This window comes from Lactuca sativa, chromosome 5 (assembly GCF_002870075.4).
Source record: "Lactuca sativa cultivar Salinas chromosome 5, Lsat_Salinas_v11, whole genome shotgun sequence".
NCBI lineage: Eukaryota > Viridiplantae > Streptophyta > Magnoliopsida > Asterales > Asteraceae > Lactuca > Lactuca sativa.
Genome location: NC_056627.2, coordinates 70197414 through 70219494, shown reverse-complemented (window position 1 = coordinate 70219494; position 22081 = coordinate 70197414). Strand labels below are relative to the sequence as shown.

General features: G+C 38.3%; 1 pseudogene; it reads left to right on the top strand.

Moving 5' to 3' along the window:
- The first annotated feature begins 1215 nt into the window (after window positions 1-1215).
- On the top strand, window positions 1216-2097 carry LOC111898404 (cysteine synthase 2-like; annotated as a pseudogene).
- Window positions 2098-22081: the final 19984 nt, after the last annotated feature.

Here is a 22081-nt window from a genome sequence, read left to right as displayed (position 1 = left end):
CCCAATGTTTTCCATGACATGTTTAGTTGGCCTTACGACCCACTTACACGTTAATTTGGGCCTAAATTATGGGTTACATGTTTATTGGGCCTTGTGGCCCATTTTCATGCCTATTGGGCCTAAATTACCCTTTTATTATGTTATTGGACCTTTGTGGCCCATTTACATGTTAATTAGGCTTGGAATGAAAATTCACATACTTTGTAGATCGTAAATATACCTCTACATAGTTCATGAATTTGTATACTTACCTTTGGAATTGAAAAATCTATAACCTACGCGTAAAACATTAAACATGGGGAAAATCTTATCAAACGGGAAAGGTTGAGAATCTAGTGAGACTTGTCGGTTGGCACCTCTGAGTGTACAATCGTAGCATGTAGTTATAATCATATTTTCCTAGATGGAAAGCGGGAGTTTGTGTATAGATCTATACGGGGTGACCCCCCATGCCTTAGCTGCTCACTACAGCTAGAGTAGGCCAGTCTAGGGCGACAACATCCTTAGCAAGACCGGTGTATGGGAAAATGCCAAGACGGGCGACTTAGTCATTATCATACATGGTTATAAAGGTTTATGTAGGGATTCAACACCACTTAAACACACAGAAGATTAAATCTTTAATTGTGTCAACACGAAAACACTTAATCAACGAGACAAGAACCTAGATATTAAGACAAAAAAATATCGGATTTTCATGGAAAAATATTCATATACGTTTATCACTTATTCACGATACAATGAATTTAAACTACACTCATATACGTTATAACTATGAACTTCACACATGCAAGCATACTTGATTTTCACATCGTTTTCAGATAATTTATAAAAAATATCGGATTTTCTGGGTTTTTACGAAAGATACAAAGTTTTTTATTCAACCATACTTATGAACTCACCAACATTATATATGTTGACCATTTTCAAAATAACTTGTATTCTCAGGTAATCGTTAAGCTGGAAGAATTGCAAGCGTTTTTGGTTTTGTTTATGTAATATCACTTGTCGTATTTTTAACAATTTGAACTTATGTAATTTAACGATGTACTTGAAGTAAACAATGTTGGTTGTATTATGTAATGTTGGTAATGAATGTGTGATGTTTCATGTATATTCATTGTGATGATTATTCAATTGTTAGTCACACGATCCCCCGGATGTTTCCGCAGTCAGGTTCGGGGGTATGACATATGATTCAACACATTATCTTTGATGGCGATTTTATACGATTCCAGAATTACAGTATCTTTGATGAGTATTCTGGACCTAACGACACTGCTGTTTATGGGAATACTACAAGGAACAGTTGCTTTTTTTTTTCAAGATTCAATGAGGCAGGTTGTTTTGAAATCTATGACTATTGTGTTGACTAATATTGACTACTTTGTAAGAAAAGTTACAATTTCTGGGACAGGAAATGAGTCAGTTTATGTTATAGCAAACTGCAGAGCTCATTATGAAGGAACCGAGCCTCAGATATGGAAGAGACAGGAGGCAAATTACATGCTTTTGTTGCAACTGCAGGGACAGGTGGCATTATGGCTAGTGTTTCTTGCTTTTTAAAGGAAAATGATCCAAGGATAAAGTGTTATCTTGTGACCTCCTAGTTATGGCTTGTTTAACAAAGTTACAAGAGGAGTGATGTATACAAGAGAACAGGCTGAAGGGAAGTGGTTATAGAACCCATTTGATATTGTCACTGAAGGAATAGGGATCAATAAATTGACTGAGAATTTCAATATGGCTCGACTTGATGGAGCTTTCAGCGGTAATGATATTAAGGTTGTGGAAATGTCAAGGTACGATTGAAAGTTTGTCAAAATTATTTTGTTTTTCTGAGTTGTAATACTATTTGTTTGTTCCTTTTTTATCATCAGATTCCTTTTGAAGAATGATGGGTTGTTTGTTGGAACTTCTTCAGCAATGAACTGTACTGGAGCTGTGAGAGTGGCTAAATTGTTGGGTCTAGGCCATACAATTGTAATGAGTTTGTGTCATAGTGGGATGAGGCATTTAAGCAAGTTTTGTAACCTGGAGTACCTCTCTCAACATGGCTTGACACCCTCTGCAAAAGGGTTACAATTTCTTGATTGATTGTTAAGGTCCTCTCACTCAGCCATACATGTATATTCAATAGGCAATGAGAATGATCCGGGAATTATTCACAAAGTTGTCAAAGATATTTTTTTCCAAGATTGACATGGTATATAACTATATTCTTATAATTTCACTAGTATATATATATATATATATATATATATATATATATATATATATATATATATATATATATTTGGAAATTACAATATGATTTTGTTGATTTTGGTTTAGATATATTTTCAATCGATAAAATGGATGATGTCACATGTGAATTACATGTGATTCATATGTAAATCACATGCGAATCACATATGAATCATATATGAATCACATGTAAATCACATGTAATTCACATGTAAATCACATGTAATTTACATGTGAATCATATAAGATTCAAATGTAAATAACATATAAATCAAATATGAATTACATGTGATTCATATGTAAATCACATGTAATTCACTATGAATCACATTCATATGTAAATCACAAGTGAACCACATATGAATTACATGTAATTCATATGTAAATCACATGTAATTTACATATGAATTACATGTGAATGTGATTCATATGTGAATTACAAGTCATTTTCATGTGAATCACATGTAATTTACATATAAATCACATGTGATTCACATGTAAATCACAAGTGGATCACATATGAATTATATGTGATTCACATATATATCACATGTAATTTATGTATGAATCTTAAAAGAAACAATAACATGAGAATATCATATTATATAATCACATGTGAATTTTACATGATATATACATATGTATTTTTGTGAATATTCTTGCATTAATCATTTTTGTTTTAATTTTCTTGTAGATTGCAAGATTTTGTGGAAAATATTGAAGAGATGAATCATGATAAATTGAATAAAATATGAAAATTTTGACATGAAGACATGGAAATGCTTTGAAAATATGTAGCATTTTTAGTTTTTTATAATTTATTTTGTATTATTAATATACTTAGACTATTGTGTTTATAGATTAGTAAATAAAAATATTTTTTTATGATTTACTTATAAATATTATAGTATAAGAAATATGAATATATGCCCTTAAACGTTGATTTTTTTGTTAAAAAATTATAGCTTTTTTTGTTAAATATTCCATAATTTTTTTAAATTTACTGATTTTTTGAACTTTATTGTTTTTAAAAAAATTGTAGTTTTTTTTCCAAAAAAGAAAAAAGAAAATTTTCAGTTTTTTTTTTTTTTTTTTTTTTTATAAATTTGATGTTTCTAAATTTTTTTTAAAAATCTGCATATTTTTAAAAATTCAAAAATTATTATTTTTTTTTAAATCCAAAAAATTGATTTATTATGATAATATTGTTGCATTAATGTCTAAGTCCATAACTATAATTGGTAAGACTTGACCCGACCCGGCATGGTCCATTTGGGTTGCATGGCATTATGCATTTGGATAGACTATAATGAGAGAAATAACACTTAAGGTTTGTTAATATATTATAAGTTCTAATATATTGATAAGATTATTTAATTAGTATTGATCAAGAATTAATCTAGAATTAATTAAGTGATTGTGACAACTCGATATTTTGAGACAATAAAATGTAACACCAATCAAATTTAGGTCAAAATTTAACATTCCTAAAATCTTATTTGGGTTAAATAAAGTAGTAGGAATCGTATCAAGGTTTACGTACATATAAAGAACCTTAAAATCCGAGTTATAACGAAGAAGTTATGACCAACCGAAGATTCTCGGCAAAACCGGTAACACCAATTAAACGAAAAACACAAAGTTTCAATACAATAGTTTTTAGCCTTAAGTATCTAAATGAAAGTTGTGACAACATTAAACTGTAAACGTACGTAAAAAGAACGTCCAAATCTGACTTCGTATGAGGAAGTTATGATTTTTCCAAGATCCGGATATAGCAGTAGACAGCTAAAAACTCGAAATAGATATCGAGAGACTTTTGGCTGAAACAACCTAAATGATAATTTAAGGTCTCAACAATGTTAGTGCAACGGTAAAAAGTCTGACGAAAACGGACGTCGGATGAAGAAGTTATGGATTTATGACGGAGTTTTCGTGTCCCGGCCTACTAAAAATAATATAAAGATAATATATTAATAATAAATTCAAAATTAGCCAACAGAGTCTAAACGAGAGTTGTAGAGCATACTCTCACCTACGTGTGCATACAAAGAACGTCGAAAACGGAGATCGGATGCAAAAGTTATGAATTTCTGAAGTTCGAGGCACGAATCCTGACTCTGTCTTAGAACTCACGGCGTGAGTTTTGTAAAACTCACAATGTGAGCCCCTTGAATGACCATTCCATAGCCACTTAAAGTGTGACGCATGCCATGAGCGAATCGGAGCTGACTCACGACGTGAGACCCAAAATTCACCCTATAAATAGGAATCGAGGGCATACGGCTTTGGTTGTTCATTTCTATCATTTCTCCTACTTATACACCCTATTAATCCCCTGTAAACTACCCCGTAGCCCCGGTAACACCTCCAACACAAGACACAAGTCCCGAAGTCCCGAGATTTCCGTGAAATCGACTTCTTTCCAGTCGAAGTTCTGCTCGACTTTCGTCTCACCTTCTTCAATCTATCAAGTGAGTTCATACCCCTTAACTAACCTTTTAAATGCTTTTAAACGTTTATAAATGCTTTATGGGGGAATACAAGTTGAATCATGTTTAGTTATTATATCAATCACATATGATTAATAACTAGCATGCAAATGGATTTACTATACGTTAACAGTTTTACCAAACAGATTTCTTCAAATGACTTTCTTAAACGTTTTTACATGTTTAAAACTCTTTATCAAACTATCTTACACATTGTAAGTTCCTTTCAAACTCTGTTACAGAGGTGTTTTCAAGCAACAGTTTTCCTTATACTTAAATTGTCTTAGCAAACAAAATACTTTCAATCATTTTATAAACTGATATCAAGTCATCATTTCTTCGTTATTGAACTTTTCAAAGGTATTACAAAACTTATTTTATACTTTTATATTTTCAAATGCATGCCCATATATGTATAGTTATATAAGTAATGTTAAAGGAATTAGGACGGTTAGCTCGCTTTATTTCCTTTTCCTCGTTGGGATGTGGCCTTAGGGTATTGGTTGCTCGTCCGAATGTCGTTTAAATATTATTTATATATCATGTATACATATATAGGTATAAAGGTTCCATTAGTCAGTTCAGCACCTTTGGGTAGCAAAGGTATACTTCCGGTTATACTCGTACATTACTAGTAACTATAATAGGTATAGTTAGGAGATACTACTTACAATTCCAAGTACAAGGAATCACAAAAGAGTCAGTTCATTCATGAGTCTATACTAGTACATTACATGTTACATGAATACGTTTACATATACACGCTTACATGGATACGTGTACACAGATACGCTCACATGAGTACATTTACATAGATAGTTTACAGAGATACGTTTACATTGATACGTTACAGAGATACGCTTACATGAACACGTCTACATTAATACATTTAATAGATACTATTACATAGGTTCTGTTATAATTGTTTCAGGACTTACCATTCCACACCCAAAGCTGTTAGCTACAATAGTGAAAAGGAGCGTCGACGGGTGTCCACGGTCGTACTGTTCGGCGAGTTTCCACGCCGAGAATATCCTAATGCAAAAGGATACATCTTTAGTTATTATATTATTCTCCTTCCTTTATTTTGTGACACATTCACATAAACGACGAGGTAGGACATATTTGATATAGATAGACTATTTTCCTCATTACCTTATATTCCGACTCATACGCATAAACGACGAGGTAGACTATAATTTTATAATAATAGTTAAACAGGTAAAAATCATCACATTTACAGTGATGCTTAGTTTATATTGCGACTCATACGCATAAACAGTCGGGTCTTGGTAGAAGACTACGTTTTATATTAGTAGGAAATATGGGATTTTCTATGGTTTTCAAACGTTTACAATTACATACAAAACAGTCGGGTCTTGGTAGAAGACTACTTTTATACTAGTAGGAAATATAGGATTTTCTAGGGTTTTCAAACGTTTACAATTACTTACAAACAATTTTCATACTTTTCTCCAAATGTTCACAAGTCTTTACTTTACAGTATTTACAAATCAAAGACACATTAAAACTTATGAATTCACCAGCTTTATTGTTGATACTCGCTTTCAAAATAACTTGTATTCTCAGGTCACGAATAGACAGGTACGACGACCAGGTTTTGTGAAGACAGAGAAATCAAGACTCCTCTTTTATTTTGATTAGTTATTATGTTGTCTTATACTATGAAGGAACACACTTGTAATTAACATTATACTATTAATGCAATGGATGATGTTGTTGTTTGTTTACTACTTTACATTGTTGTGATACATTACATGACGTCCTCCGCCCCAGAACGTTTTCGCCGTTCTCGGTTTTGGGTTGTGACAGATTGGTATCAGAGCATTGTTTATAGTGAATTGAGTGTATCAACCCATAAAAGATATACGAACTATAAACACAATGGGATTAAAATACTCTAACCAAGAGTTTATACTTTTAAATAATAAAATATTTAAGTAAGTATACGTGTCCACAAGTTATGGAACTTGAAGAGTTTTTTAATTAAAACTACTTTAAACACATAAGTTATGAAATTAATTAGTTTTGAATAGTTTCAAAACTTGCCCTCAAGTTTTGGAATTTGAAAAAGTTTTCACTTATGAGTACTTTAATTCCAAGTTAGCCCTTAGAATTTTAAAAGTTAAAATACAACCCTTATACTTTATAATGTTATATATATATATATATATATATATATATATATATATATATATATATATATATATGTATGTATGTATGTATAAGAGCAAGTCAGTCTTACCGTTGGTAGGCCTCATTCACGAAGTCGGTCTATAAGGGGGGTATAAGGTTACTACTTATAAAATGGCAGTTTAATGGGTGTCCACTCTCACCCACCGCTTCCTTGACTGGTGGAGGGTAGTTAGCCGAACGGGTAGGACAAGGACTAGAGTTCTCCCTTCAATAAAAGTATTAATGATAAATACTAAGTAACTAACCCATTTATAAATACCTAATCTTAGTTACTTAGGAAAATGTGAATAAGGTGCTGATCCATGAAATTACACTATGCACTTTGTTTAAGTCGGTTAGTGGAGCGTGTGTGGTTAACTGGCACACTAACTCATATTTAACAAGGTAGGCAAAGGGTAACTTAATGTTTATCATAGTATCGATGGAGCGTGTGTGGTTAACCGGCACATCGATTGAGGGGTAAACACTTAAGGGTACCAATTAATTTGCATGGTTAGTTCACACCTTGTTTTGTGATCCTCGGCATCCCAGTCATAAAACCTGAAGGGCACACTCGAGATTGAAACATGCCATTGAACCGTTCAATGAATCTCAAAAGATCTAGGAGTTTGAAATCCAATTAAAACCTAATAATACATTTCATTTATCTTGGTTGAAATTGGTGAATCGTCATTCGCCTACCTTCAAATATTTTATAGCTTGGATTACGGCATCCCTTTTCTAAGTTATAAAATAGTTTGTTCGGTCCTAGCCTTAATATTTTATATTGGGTGTCATATTAAGGACTTTGGATCAACTATCTTGAATATCTCCCAAAAGATGTCTGGTTTAGACATTTATGATCTTCCCAAATCTCTTGAAACAAGCTTTCCTAAATGAAGATGATGTCCCATGGAAATCATACTTCTTTCACCTACTCCAATTATTCTCCCTAACCCACAAGTTCTTGAAAAGTTTAAGGTCACTCAAGCCCTGTTGGGAAGCAGAGGTCTATGTGTGATCACATCTTGGAGATGTAGTTACATATTGACAAGCTGGGAGAGTTGGGTGTCAAAGTCTTGAGAAAGTTGGTGGCTGAACTACTTTCTAAGTCACATAGTGAGTTCCTTTGGGACTCCTATGAAACAAACTATGACATGACCCTTAATGATATTATCTATTTTATAAGATCAACATCCAAAACTTTATGGACATTGACAATAAAGACATTAGATATCCAATAAAGCTCTCTCCTCCCAATGGAAAGGGATCAGTCATAGTCAACTCGGTTGACCAGATGGTAAAGAGAGAGGCTAAGTCTGAGATAGTCCCATTATCAAGGGTCCATTGCCAAATGATGAGATTAAAACCTAATCTTGAAGATTGATTAGATCTTAAACAGGTAAATAAAGAATAAACAGCAAGAACGTAAAAGTAATGAACAACTCAAGAATGAATCAAACGAGTCGAATGATTATAAAATAACCCTCAGAAGAGCTCGATCAAGAACATCAACTGTAGAGGGTTGGAGGTTTACAAGAACGATAAAGAAATCTGCAAAGCTATCGTAATAATCGTTATCTTCTAAATAACCTAATATGCATGCAAGCATATACTTATATAGTAAACCTAGCAAGCTCACGGTTGGACAAGCCCAAAACCGGAGCACAAAATAAACGGACTAACAGCCGAGCCAAATGACGCAATCCTTGAACGAATCTTCAACCCAACAATCTCCCCCTTTGCGTCAATTGGAGCGAGATCTTCACTTGTTACTTGGGCCAGCAGCAGCGGCAGGTACCTTCTTCTTCACGGTCTGGAACAGACAAGAGATAAGAGCAAGTATCGTCTGTCTAAATCTGATATACCATTGGATCATGTCGTTGAAGTACTTAACATCGTCTACTGCATTCTCTTTACACCGTCGGATGATCGACAACACATGCTCTAGACAAGCAGTGGTGTAAAGATGTTTGTCTGCTAAAGCAAAGAGACATTTCTGTCCTTCTGCTCTAGTGAACATGACCGAATTGCGCTTCGGGTCGATCTTGCCCATCTGCATTTGATTGAGATCACTGGCCGATCCCACAGGAGATATCTTCGGTTTCTTCTTGAAGACTGTGGCTACCTCCTGATCCATTAAGGCGACCTCCATGATGTAACAGACTAACATCCTTTTGAGATGGTCTATAATTGGACTATATTCGGCTTCATTCGTCAAAAGGATGTTATGCAAAACGATCCAATCATGAGGGTTTAGGTTCGGTAGATCTGCCAAGGATATAAGATGTTCGGTTCTTGCAGACCCTCGAATCACCCTGAACCGAACATTGATGAATCTCCCTTCGGTAAAAGGCTTCAAAACCCGAACATTCACTATCTTCTGAGCGCTCCATGTTTGGTACTGTGGTTGAGCAGCCTTCAGATAGAATTCGATAAGCTCCCTATCGACCTCTGGATTAGGATGAGGGACTTCAAAAATATTGGAGAAGGCGTGGAAGATAAACGCCTTTCGAGTCAACGGCATATCGAACTGCGAATCGACATAATTATAGCAGTCGAAGGAGATCACCGGTTCGAGCCATAGGATGCTAGGAGTATCTATGGCCTCCTTTATCATTCTCTCCCGAGTCCAGGCAGGGAAAAGAGTCTTCCTGCTCTCAAGGAGATCGTGGGCTTCTTTCTTCTTGAGTTCGGCTTCTTCAGCCTCTCGCGCCACACGAACATTGTCATTTTCAGCATTGCCACTGTTTTTGCATTTAAGCAAGTCAGCAATGGTTTCCTTGTCATCTTCATCTTCTTCCTCAGCTATGTTCTTTCCTTTATCCTTCACACCCGAACCCGAAGTTTGACCAGTCGGAGGTGGTTTGGTTGTGTGAGTAGCTTTGGAGGAAGGAGGTGGTTTCGATCCGGACTTCCCGTCTCCCCCTTGTTTCGGATTGGACACGAAACTAGGTAAGCCTTCGATTTTGCTGAGAAGGTCCATGGCAGGAGTAAGTTTTTCAGCAAGGGTTCGCCTCACCGAATGATTGAGAATCGGATCGTGTGCTTCCAGGATGTTGGATAGGGCAGCGTGTACGTCCGAAACACAAGTTTTTATAACCTCCCGTTCGGATCGAAGAGCTTCAATCTGTTGCTGTGAGTTTGAAAGCTGAGTGCTTTTGACCTTGAGGGCGGTGGTTTTGCTTTCCAGAACGTCCATTAATGAGTTTTCGGCAGCGAGATCCTCTTGCAGTTTAGCAAGGTGCTCATGAATGGAGGCACGAAGGGCCGAGTTGTCGTCGCTGATGGATTGGCGAAGGGAAGCGAACGACTGTAACTCCGTTGAGACGAACTTGGCCAATTGTTGAACGATTGGTTCCAAAGTTGTCTTTGTAGAATCAGCGCTCTCCTGTAAGGACTTCAACAGGGAAGAGGCTTCCGAGAATAGTTTATCGACTTTTGCGGTCGCTGCCTCACATGCTTTTGTGGAGGCGTCTATTGCTGCAGTGGCGGAGGCGACAAAATCATGCTGAGCCCTGGAGAAGGCATCAACAATCTTCTGAAGAGCGGCTTCAGAGAGAGAGGACTGAGTGTTGGAGGATGAAGCAAGAAGCAAATCAACCTTCTCGTTTAGCTCCTTAAGATGCTTATTTGTCACTGGAGCATCGTCCTCATTGTCGCTTTGAACCTGAAACGGACTAAAGTTGACCGAATCGAAGGTCATATTTTCCCCTCCAAGGAAAGGATTATCTCCATCAGAGGCATGATCTGGAGATGGTGGGTGTTGGGAATTTGGGGGTGTGGTGGTTTGTGTAGGTTCAGGTTGAGTGTGGGTGGGGTTAGTTTCGGTTGGTGGTTGTGTATGGATAGGTTCGGTTGTATGCTGGGTTTCGGTTTGAGGTGGTTCGGTTATAGGTGTTGTTTCAGTTGCATCGGTATGAACCCCCGTATCAGATACGTTGGTTGTAACCTTTGCAGTTGTGGTTGTTGTATCTGTGAAAATGGGTGGTGGTATAGGGAAAGAGGTTTTAGGAATGGTGGTAGTGGGGTTTATGGTGGGAATGGAAGTAGGGATGGTTTGAGGAGGTGAGGGAATGGGTGAGACATGAATTTCCATGTCTAGGGTAGGTGATCGGGGTGGGGTGTCGCCTCTTGGAGGGGTTTCGCCTCTTTGAGAGCCGTCCGAACCCGAACGCTCGCCTTCTGAGTCACTCGAAGAGGAAGCGATGAGAAGCTTTCGCTTCGGTTGAGTCTTCCTTCTCTTCGGCTGCGGGGATGGTGCAGTTTTGGTTGGTTTCCTCTTCCTGGGAGAAGGACATTTAGCAGCTTTGGTCACTTGCTTCCCTTTATCCGCCTTTTTGCCCCTATTAACAGGTTGTCAGCATCGTGGTATGAAAAGTACCGATCGAAGACATCGATGCACCAGCAGCAGTGGGAACATCAAACTTATCCATCGCCCATTTGGTAATGAGAATCCAGAACCGGGCATACGACACCTCAGAATGTCGTGATGAAGAAGAAAGGCTCTGGATGAGCTGTTGCCAGAGAACATACCCATAGTCAAGGTTGACCCCGTTGTAGATGCCATGCATAATCGACAAGAACATTCGACTAGAACCATCGGATCCTGAGCTCCGTTCAGATAAGCCCTTGAAGAGGACTGTAAACATGCCGTTCCACTGTGGCGGCAAGCAGGATTTTTTGAACTTCGCGATGGAGGTGAGCGCCTCCGTGTACCCCATGTTATAAAACATGTTGTACAGATGCCCAATCGGAATCGTCTCCGGATTGATTCTTGTAGGATCAACAGCCAACCCAAGCAGTGTGCAAAATCGTTTTCTAGAAATGGAGGTCTTGTGATCAGCAACCTCGAAGAACACCCTTTCGACTGCTTTGTCGTAATGTGCAGTCGCATACACCTGCGATAGAATCTCCATGGGCACAGACTCAACCCTAGAAAGAGCTGGAGCGATTGTGAGTACTTCAGGCACTCGATGATCGGCGACATATAAGAATCATACGCCAGAGGGTTTAGGTCAACCACCAAACACTGGTGAGGGCGAATAGGAAGTATGTGTGAGGTTGCATGGACGGAAGATGATTCTGCCATTGTTGAAGGTAGGAAGAAGAAGATGAACAGTAAAGCTTTTGGGAGTTTTTGCTCTCTTGGAAATTCGGAAGCAGTAAAGAGGTAAATGGGAGTGGAGACTGCCTTTTATAGTGGGTGAAAGGAGAGAGAAAAATTGTTTCAAATCTTCTACGGAAATACGAAAAGGTTTTCCGGAATGACAGATGCGTGACAGTTAAGGCATGCGATGATCACGTAGGAGAGAGAGTGTCAGATTCCTAGGAACACGCCGCCCAACAAGCGCCATTTCAGAAGAAACCGTTTCAAATCCACACGCGCGTTTAAGTGCCAGAGAGGAGTCGCTTGAAATTCGCACACGCGTCCATTATGTCAGTAAAAGAGTGGGCGTTTCAAATTCACACGCGTCCCCGTTTTAACCGTCGTTTGAAATTTAATCCTTTGATCTCCAGCCTGAGTCAGCAACCCTTAGTCTTATCTCGAAAATGGCATCTTTTGAATTAATTTCCCACGTGGATGATTTTTGACCACAGCTTGATAATTAACCACCAAAGCAATAATACAGCCTGTAATTATTAGTACCGGAATTTTGGAAAATCAAAGATTTTCGTGCTAAGAGTGTAAAAAAAAAAAATAAAGCAACTCTTTTTAGGAATAAATGTGATGTCAATAATGACACGAAAAAAATGATCCCAGGCACGAATCTCTTCCTTGAAGATCAAGAGAGACCTTAAAGTGTTAATGTGGTTTCCCGTTAAATGACGATCAAACACTTATTAATAAATATTGAAAGGCTTCTTTTAATTAGGCTAAGTAAGGGTGGCTTTCGATTTGATTCAGCAATTCTAATCTTGAAATAAGAAAGAAAGTGAACAAAGTACTTGTGAGACCGGTGTAGTCTGTTGAACAAGTAGGTAAGAATTAATTTTAAATTGGCTTGGAAAAAAATAAAATCTCAAAAAAAAAAAAAAAAAAACTGGATCCCAAGGGAAGAAATGTTATGGTGTCTGACAATTTCATAGGAATCACACAAAATAAAATTTGAGATTTCATCAAGGTACATCTGTCAATTCTTTGGTGAAAACTTGAGCAAATTACTTGTTCACCGTCAATTCAGGTTTGGTGTTGAATTTTGGGTTTCACTCAGCTCGTAGTGGCACGAAACTAAGATCATAAACACAGTTGTTGTGTAACCATAAACCTCAGTGGTAAGTTCTGAGAGTCTCAAGGGTTACGTGGATGAAACGAATGTAACGGAGATGGTGTATGAAATTAAAGTACCTCTGCTGCGAAAATAAGGACCAAGCAGAAAACTCTTATCTCATGTGAGAAGAGAGTGAGGTAGCTCACGATTAGAATAAATGTGATAGCCTAATTGGGAAGACAAGGTTTGATTATACCAAGTCATTAAGGCTATTATTCAGAATCTTATGAGGCTTGGGACACATACAGCAGCATGCTTCTAGGGACACTTAAGTAATCCAACAATTATATCCCCATAAACGAACGAACACATAAATTAAAATAAGAAAATATTTTTGGAGTTTTGATATATATATATAAAAAATAAAAGAAAAGAAAATAATAATAAAAAAAATAAGCAAGAGAAAAAAATAGACTTAGAAAGAGTAAAAAAAACTTAGGAAAAATTTGGTAACCGAACGTTCCGGTTGAGAAAAGTTTTGAAAAACCGAACCCAAGCGTTTGGTTGGTTTCGGTTTAAGAAAATTTTGAAAAACCGAACCCGAGCGTTCGGTTGGTTTCGGTTAAAGAAAATTTTGAAAAACCGAACCCGAGCGTTCGGTTGGTTTCGGTTAAAGAAAATTTTGAAAAACCGAACCCGAACCTTCGGTAGGTTTCGGTTTTGGAAAATTTTGAGAAACCGAACCCGAACCTTCGGTAGGTTTCGGTTTTGGAAAATTTTAGAAAACCAACGAATTTAGGCTTGCAATAAGAAAATACTTTGGACAATAAGATAAACAACTTTGTACAAGAAATATACAACCAAGAAAACTACCTTTGTGGTGATGAGCAAGTCAGATGATTTAACCGAATCTGAACGTTCGATCAATTTCGCTTCTTACGTTTGAGGTTGAGAGGTAGTTTGAGGTACTGACTCTGATTCCATCATACCTAGCCCTTGTAAAATTCTGTTGAATGATGCTTCAGGAAGAGCTTTGGTAAAGACGTCAACCAGTTGATCAGTGGTGCGAACAAAGTGTACTTCAACGTTTCCATCTTCCACATGATCTTTGATGAAGTGATACCTCAGTGCTATGTGTTTGGTTTTAGAGTGTTGCAATGGATTATGATAGATCCTAATTGCACTTTCAGAGTCACAATATAGTGGGATCTTCTTCATATTGAGTCCATAGTCTCGAAGTTGACTCTGGATCCAAATCACTTGAGAGGTGCAGGATGCAGCGGCTATGTATTCAGCTTCGGCAGTAGATAACGACACGCACATTTGTTTCTTTGATTGCCAGCTAACCAACTTCCCGTCAAGGAATTGACAGCCGCCAGTGGTGCTTTTTCTGTCGAGTCCACATCCTCCAAGGTCTGCATCTAAGTAGGCTTGAACGAAGAAGCCAGAGTTGGAAGGATACCATAGACCTAGAGAGGTGGTTCGCTTGAGATAGCGTAGAATATTCTTCACTGCAAGCATGTGAGGTTCGCGTGGGTTTGCCTGAAATCTGGCACAGTAACACACAGAAAACATGATGTCAGGCCTGCTAGCAGTAAGATACATTAGTGAGCCTATCATTTGACGATAGAGTGTGATATCAACAGCCGGTTTGTCTAGGGATGGATTTAGCTTGGTGCCGAATGCCATTGGGACTTTGACTTTGGAATCTCCCATCATGCCAAACTTTGCTAGGAGAGTCTTCGTGTAAGCTTCCTGATTGATAAAGATGCCTTCGGGTCCCTGTCTAATATTTAAACCAAGGAAAAAGTTAATAGGACCCATTGAGCTCATTTCAAATTTAGTCTCCATCAGCTTTCTGAATTCAGCTGTTAGGCTGGGATTCGTTGAGCCGAAGATGATATCATCGACGTAAATTTGAACGATCATAAGGTGGTTACCTTCCTTTTTGCGAAAGAAGGTTGGGTCAACCGAACCTTGTTTGAATTTGGACATCTTTAAGAATTTAGTTAGCGTTTCATACCAGGCTCTCGGAGCTTGTTTCAGTCCATACACAGCTTTATCCAGAATGTAGCAATGATTTGGATATTTTTCGTTCACGAACCTAGGAGGTTGCTCCACGTACACTGTTTCTTCGAGTTCTCCATTAAGAAATGCACACTTGACGTCCATTTGGAAAACTTCGAAGTTTTTGTGGGCAGCATAAGCAAGAAATATTCTTACAGATTCCAGCCTAGCTATAGGAGCGAAAGTTTCTTCATAATCAATCCCTTCCTCCTGACAATATCCTTTTACAACCAGACGAGCTTTGTTCCTTATAACGTTCCCTTCCTTGTCCATTTTATTCCTAAAGACCCATTTGAGACCAACAACCGAGGCATCTGGAGGAGTTGGAATGAGGCGCCAGACTTTGTTCCTTTCAAATTCGTTCAGTTCGTCTTGCATCGCTTGAACCCAATCGGAGTGATCGAGAGCAGTGTTAACTGTCTTCGGTTCAACTTTTGATACGAATGAGTTAAACATGCAAAATTCAACTTTGGAAAATAAGGATGTCTGTTTTGCCTTGAGTTGTGATCGGGTTAAAACCTTTTCCGAAACATCACCAACAACTTGAGATATAGGATGGTCTCTGGTCCATTTGGTAAGAGGAGGGTAGTTTGGATCAAAGGTTGGGTCCAGTTCAGCATTGATCATTTCTTCTGGTTTGGATTGGCTTTCGTAGTCGAGTGACATATCAGCTTGCTCCCCCTCGATAGATGAGCTTTCTGGAATGCTTTGAGAAACTTGAGGTTCAGAGGTTTCTTGTGGTGCTTGGGATTCAGACGTTGATGCACCTTCGGTTGGTGAAGCACTTTCGGTTGAAGAAGCACTTTCTGGAGCAGTTGGAGAGCTTGGCTCCCCCTCCACATGTGAGCTCGGCTGAGTTGATGACGGTTGATCCTCCTTCTCGACTGAAGCATCGTTTGATGGAGGTTCATCAGAATTCGATCCTCCTTCGTTCATTCTCCTGGCAGCTTCTTCGACAATTTGCTTCATAGGGTCTACTTTGTTGTCTGCTGCGCCTGCTTCTGAGAGAGTAGCTTTCTCTGGTTCTTCAAATAGCTCCATGAACTTCTCGAATAAATTAGCGATCGAGACTGTGACTTGGCCAGTTTAAGGAAAGATTTCCCCAGCTGTGTCTTCTTTGGCCTGTAGCTTTTTGACATAGCTGTCGTCGAAAGTCACGTAGTAAGTCTCTTCGATTTTTCTCGAACGCTTGTTTAGAACTCTGTATGCTTTGGAAGTGAGAGAGTAGCCCAGAAAGATTCCCTCGTCGGCTTTGACATCAAACTTGTTGCGGTGTTCTTTAGAGTTAAAGATGAAACATCGTGAGCCGAACACGTGGAAAAATTTCACATTGGGCTTTCTGTTGTTGAGAATCTCATAAGGTGTGAGCGTGAATCGTTTTTTGAGATATGACCTGTTCTGTGTAAAACAAGCAGCAGAAATAGCATCAGCCCAAAAATAAAGAGGTAAGGAAGCGAAACTTAGCATTGTTCGGGCAGCTTCACACAAAGATCGGTTTCGTCTTTCGACAATTCCGTTCTGTTGAGGTGTGTAGGGAGCTGAGAAGTTGTGACTTATTCCCTTTTCTGCTAGAAACTCTTCAAATTCTATGTTTTTGAATTCCAAACCATTGTCGCTTCTGATGTTGCGAACGACCTTCTTGAGCTGTACTTCAATCTGCTTGATGAACACTTTCAGCTTATGAGTCGCTTCAGATTTGAGCTTTAGAAAGAACACCCATGTAAACCGCGAAAAGTCATCAACAATAACAAGTATATACTTGCTACCACCGATGCTTTCGATAGATGATGGACCACATAAATCGATATGAAGTAATTCGAGTGGTTCAACAACTTTCGTTTTAATTATAGATGGATGACTTTGACGACTCTGCTTCCCCATTACGCATGCAGCACACAAATGATCTCTGTCGAACTTGAGCAATGGAAGACCTCGAACATGACCTCCAGTGACAAGTTTGTTGATATCTTTAAAGTTGAGATGAGAGAGTCTTCGGTGCCACAACCAGCTTTCGTCTAATTGTGCTTTTGATAACAGGCATATAGCTGGGTTTCCTTTGATGGGTTTGAGGTTTAGAGGAAACATTTCACCCTTACACTCTGATTTGAGAATTACTTTCTTCGCCTTCTTCTCAATAATTTCAGAACCTTCATCGTCGAATGAGACTTTGAGACCTGTACCTCCAACAAGTTGAGATACACTGATGAGGTTGTGCTGAAGTCCTTCCACATATGCCACCTTCCTTATTGTAAAATCACCGTTAGTAATCATTCCGTATCCCTTTATGGTGCCGAAGGAGTTATTTCCAAACTTGACGTTGCCACCATTTGCAAGAGATCTGTATTCCCTGATCTCTTCTTTCCTCCCTGTCATGTGACGCGAGCAGCCACTATCGATGTACCATTCTTCGTCAAACTGCTCGTCACTTATAACCTGCAAAAATTAAGCAGATTTAGGAACCCAAAGTTTCTTGGGTCCTTGTGAGCCTTTCACAGGAACAGGAATAGTAAGAGAGATGTCAACAAGATATGTTCGTTTTATTAATGTTGTTTCATCTTTCTTTTTGATGGAAAAAACTTTGATTTTATTAGGATTAGGTGTGTTCGGTTTAGACTCTGGTTTGGATGCAGAAACCTTCTGTTTGCCTTTTTGTTCATCTGACGAATGAGATTTTTGAGAACTAACAGAATGAACTTTTGAGTGAGATGGAGATGAATTGGAAGAATTAGAAGAATTAGATGAGTGAGAAGGAGAGGGCTTAGATTGAGATGACTTTTTGGCTGGAGACTCTAGGTGACCCTTTTGCTTTTGATCATTGGTGGGACTGACCTTAGAGTTTTGATCTCTTTTGACTTCAGAACGAACCTTTGCTTTCGGTTGGAGTCGTTCTATGAACCGAACCTTTGCTTTCGGTTGGAGTCATCCTCTGAACCGAACCTTTTCTTTCGGTTATTGTGGCTCTCGTGCTTTTTAACAGGATTATTCTCAAACTTCAGATTCTTGTCTTGATGTGAGAAATATGCATTCTGGGATTGCCAGAATTGTTTCCTTTTAGAGAGATTCTTCCTGTATCTCTGGTTCCTTTCACGTTTCAGATTCCTCATTTGCTTCGGTTGATGATGGATATTGGCTTTCATTTTCGGTTTCTCTTTGGCAGGTTCACTTTGAACTGTGAAAGTTTCACTTTGAACTGAGGAACTAGAGGGAACTTCTTCTTTTGCCGAACTTCCATTTTCTTGAGGAATGTCTTTCGTACCACTGGTACTTGGCGCATCGAAATTATCTGGCTTGTTCAAGGATTCTGGTATGTATCTATCTTTACTTATCCATGAGGTCCTTTCTGATAAGCCTACCGTTTCATCTGCATTGTCGATTGGAGCTGACCAGAAGAAGTCATCGCAGCCATCAGCATTGTCTTCGTTTACAATAGTTGTGAGTTCAGCAGTCTGATGTTTGGTTACTCCTGTGACCTTGTACACTTGATTTGGAGTGGTCCTGACCTTTTGATATACAACCGCTTTCTCTGCTAAGATCGGGGACTTTTGTTGGGACAATCGAGCGAACTCCACTGAATTTTCTGAAATTAGATTCTTGTGGTTTTCAGGTTCGCTTTTCACAAATTCTGAGCAGTCAACCGTGTCCTCTACAGAAATTTCACTCATGTTGTCATCCTCATTAAGCTCAGATGCATTTTCAACATCAATTTTGTTTTCTGAGCTCAAGTTGGCGTTTAAAGAGTCAAATTTTTGTATGGTTTCGGTTCTCAGTTTAAGTCTATCATTTTCATCCAAAAGGTTTTTAAGCATGTCCTTATGGTCCTTGGATTTAATGAAAGATTCTATTTTGTCCAGTCCATACATATAGGTCGGATTGACGTCATCAGATGATATCAAACTCTCACAATTGTAAGCTTCCGCATCAATTTCATCCTCCTTAAACTCAAGGAAGGGCAAAATCATGCGATGAATCTTTTGGCCTATTTCACAATCCAAGTGAAGCTGAGTAATATTAGTATAAAGACGTTTTGCAATCAAACAAAAAACATTTCGCTGTTTTAACAACTTTAAATTGTCTCTTTGAAGATAAATGTTTTCATCTTTTATTTTAACTAATTCTGACTCCTTCAACTCGATCCACATGCGCCGCTCCTCACTCTTCGAAGACACCCTGCTTAATTGATCAGTTAGGTTAGAATTGGTGACTCGAGTTTGAGTTAAACTACCATCTAGATGAGAAATTCGTGAATTAACACTTTTTAGTTTTTTTTCATATGAGCTTTGTGGTACTTTAAATGAAACAAAAACCGATTGTACCTTCTTGATCAGTTCATCGAGTTCGTTGAACTGTACGCTAAGCGGTTTGGCCGTAAAGCACATATCCTGCTGCTCCTTCGGTTCATTGCTTCCGCCATCAGTGTTGTATCCCCTCATCTGAGATACTTCGGACACCATGAAGCACCTTCCTCCACTACTCTCCTCCTTTGCCACACAAGCCTTTCCATGAGAAGGCTTCCTCACCTCATCGTCTTCAGAGTCGGTTGACCAAACTTCCACGCCACCGAACTCGTCATCAGCAACTGAACCCTGCACAATTAGAGCATTCATGTAAGGGTTAGCGGTAGATTTCTTCTTCCTCATCTCATCAAGCTTTTTCTGCAGCAAAGCTTCCTCATCGTTTTCCTCATCTTTTTCAGCCATCTTTTTGAGGACACAATCCTTAGCATAGTGGTTTTTCCCTCCACAGTAGTAACAGCTTACTCCAGAATCACCTTCTGCCTTCGGTTCCTTCTTAGGCTCTTCAACCTTCGGTTCATTGTTAACCTTTTCTGAACTATAACTCCCTGCCAGTTTCGGTTTTTGTTGCTGGGGAATCTCTTCTTAATGAACCTCTTGGGGTTAGACACCATTATAGCATAATCCTCAGACGTGAGGTCATACTCCTCCAAGTTGATGTCTTCGTCCTCCATCACAGCTTTACTTTTTGACAGGAGGGCCAACGAACCTAGGCTTGAGACAACATTCTTTTCCTACAACACAATCTTCTCCTGAGACTTGAGAATACCCACCAGTTTCGCCAGAGAATATGATTTAAACTGCTCATGAGTTTTAACTGTAGACACCACTGCTCTCCACTCTGATTTTAGACCATTTAAAAATGTAACCTTCTGCTCGATAAGCTTCCTTTCAATGTCATGTTTGATCATCTTGCTGAGAAGATGATTGAAGCGATCGAAAATCTGGGTCACAGTTTCTTCGGCTCCTTGCCAGAATTCTCCAAACTCAGATAAGAGTAAGGTTTGGATAGAGTGTTCAAGATCCTCGTCTGTAGAGTACAGTTCACGAAGCCTATCACAAACTTCCTTTGCCGTCGTGCATGAGCTTACCAACCTGAAAGTGTCGGACTGAAGGGCGAATCTGATCAATCTTAACGCCTTGATATTGCACTGGAATTTATCCTTTTCATCTTGCGCAGTATCTTTTACGTCCTTTAGTAGATCATTATACTCCTTTTGAGTTTTAATAATCCTCAACGTTGCAGAGTGAGAAAATGGTCCATTGATAATTGCTTCCCATATGAGGTATCCATTATCCTCAGATCCTATAACATAGTCTTCGAAGTGATGCGCCCAGACTTCATAATCATGGGTGTATAGGATGGGAATCTTTGTGGTTGAACCAATGCTGTTGGAAATATTGATGGGATTCGATTGCGACTCGTCCATTATGATCGAATAACCTGTTCAAAGATCAGACTTGTAATAAATCAGATTAGGGCAAAACAATAAATATCAAGATACATCAATAATGAGATGACGGCTCAATAAATATCAGTAATTGCGGAAAAACCCTAATTGAAACCTTTTCACAGAAAAGAAGTGTATCGATTACACAGCCTCCTGCTCTGATACCAATTGATGAGATTAAAACCTAATCTTGAAGATCGATTAGATCTTAAACAGGTAAATAAAGAATAAACAGCAAGAATGTAAAAGTAATGAAAACTCAAGAATGAATCAAACGAGTCGAATGATTATAAAATAACCCTCAGAAGAGCTCGATCAAGAACATCAACTGTAGAGGGCTGGAGGTTTACAAGAACGATAAAGAAATCTACAAAGCTATCGTAATAATTGTTATCTTCTAAATCGTTAACCTAATATGCATGCAAGCATATACTTATATAGTAAACCTAGCAAGCTCACGGTTGGACAGGCCCAAAACCGGAGCACAAAATAAACGGACTAACAGCCGAGCCAAATGACGCAATCCTTGAACGTATCTTCAACCCAACACCAAAGGAAGGGGCATTGGTTGCGAAGCTGCCAAATTTACCTGAAAGATCATAAGGCTGGTAAAGTCAATAAGTTTGACTCTACTTCAGGTAAAGTCCACTATCTAACTCTGCTAAATTTCTACTCTGAGATTTTTGATACATGATGTGACTGGGTCACATGGTGATGTTTTAAGAATCAAAGAAAAGTGAAGAAACTTAAAAAAAGAATATGCTGAATCTGATCGCATAGATGGATTTCTATCGCATAGTTTGAAGATCGGATTCTTGAGCTAATTCTTATGAGTTATGATATATTGCTGAGGAATAGATAACAACAAAGTTTTCATGTTCTTTTGCACTGTAAGGATAGTTTTTTCCGCAAAGTTTTAAAATAAAAGGAAAATTTTTGATTTTATTTATTTTAAAATATCCTTACAATGGCATTTGTGAAAATCTTTGTTGCTTATAAGATTCGGTTAAGAGCAAGAGTGGAAATATGAATTTGATTCTTTCATTTGTGGTAGTGTCTAAATTTACCAAATATGGAAATATTTTCATCACCCAAGTTTCAATTGGACCAAAACTTGGAATCAT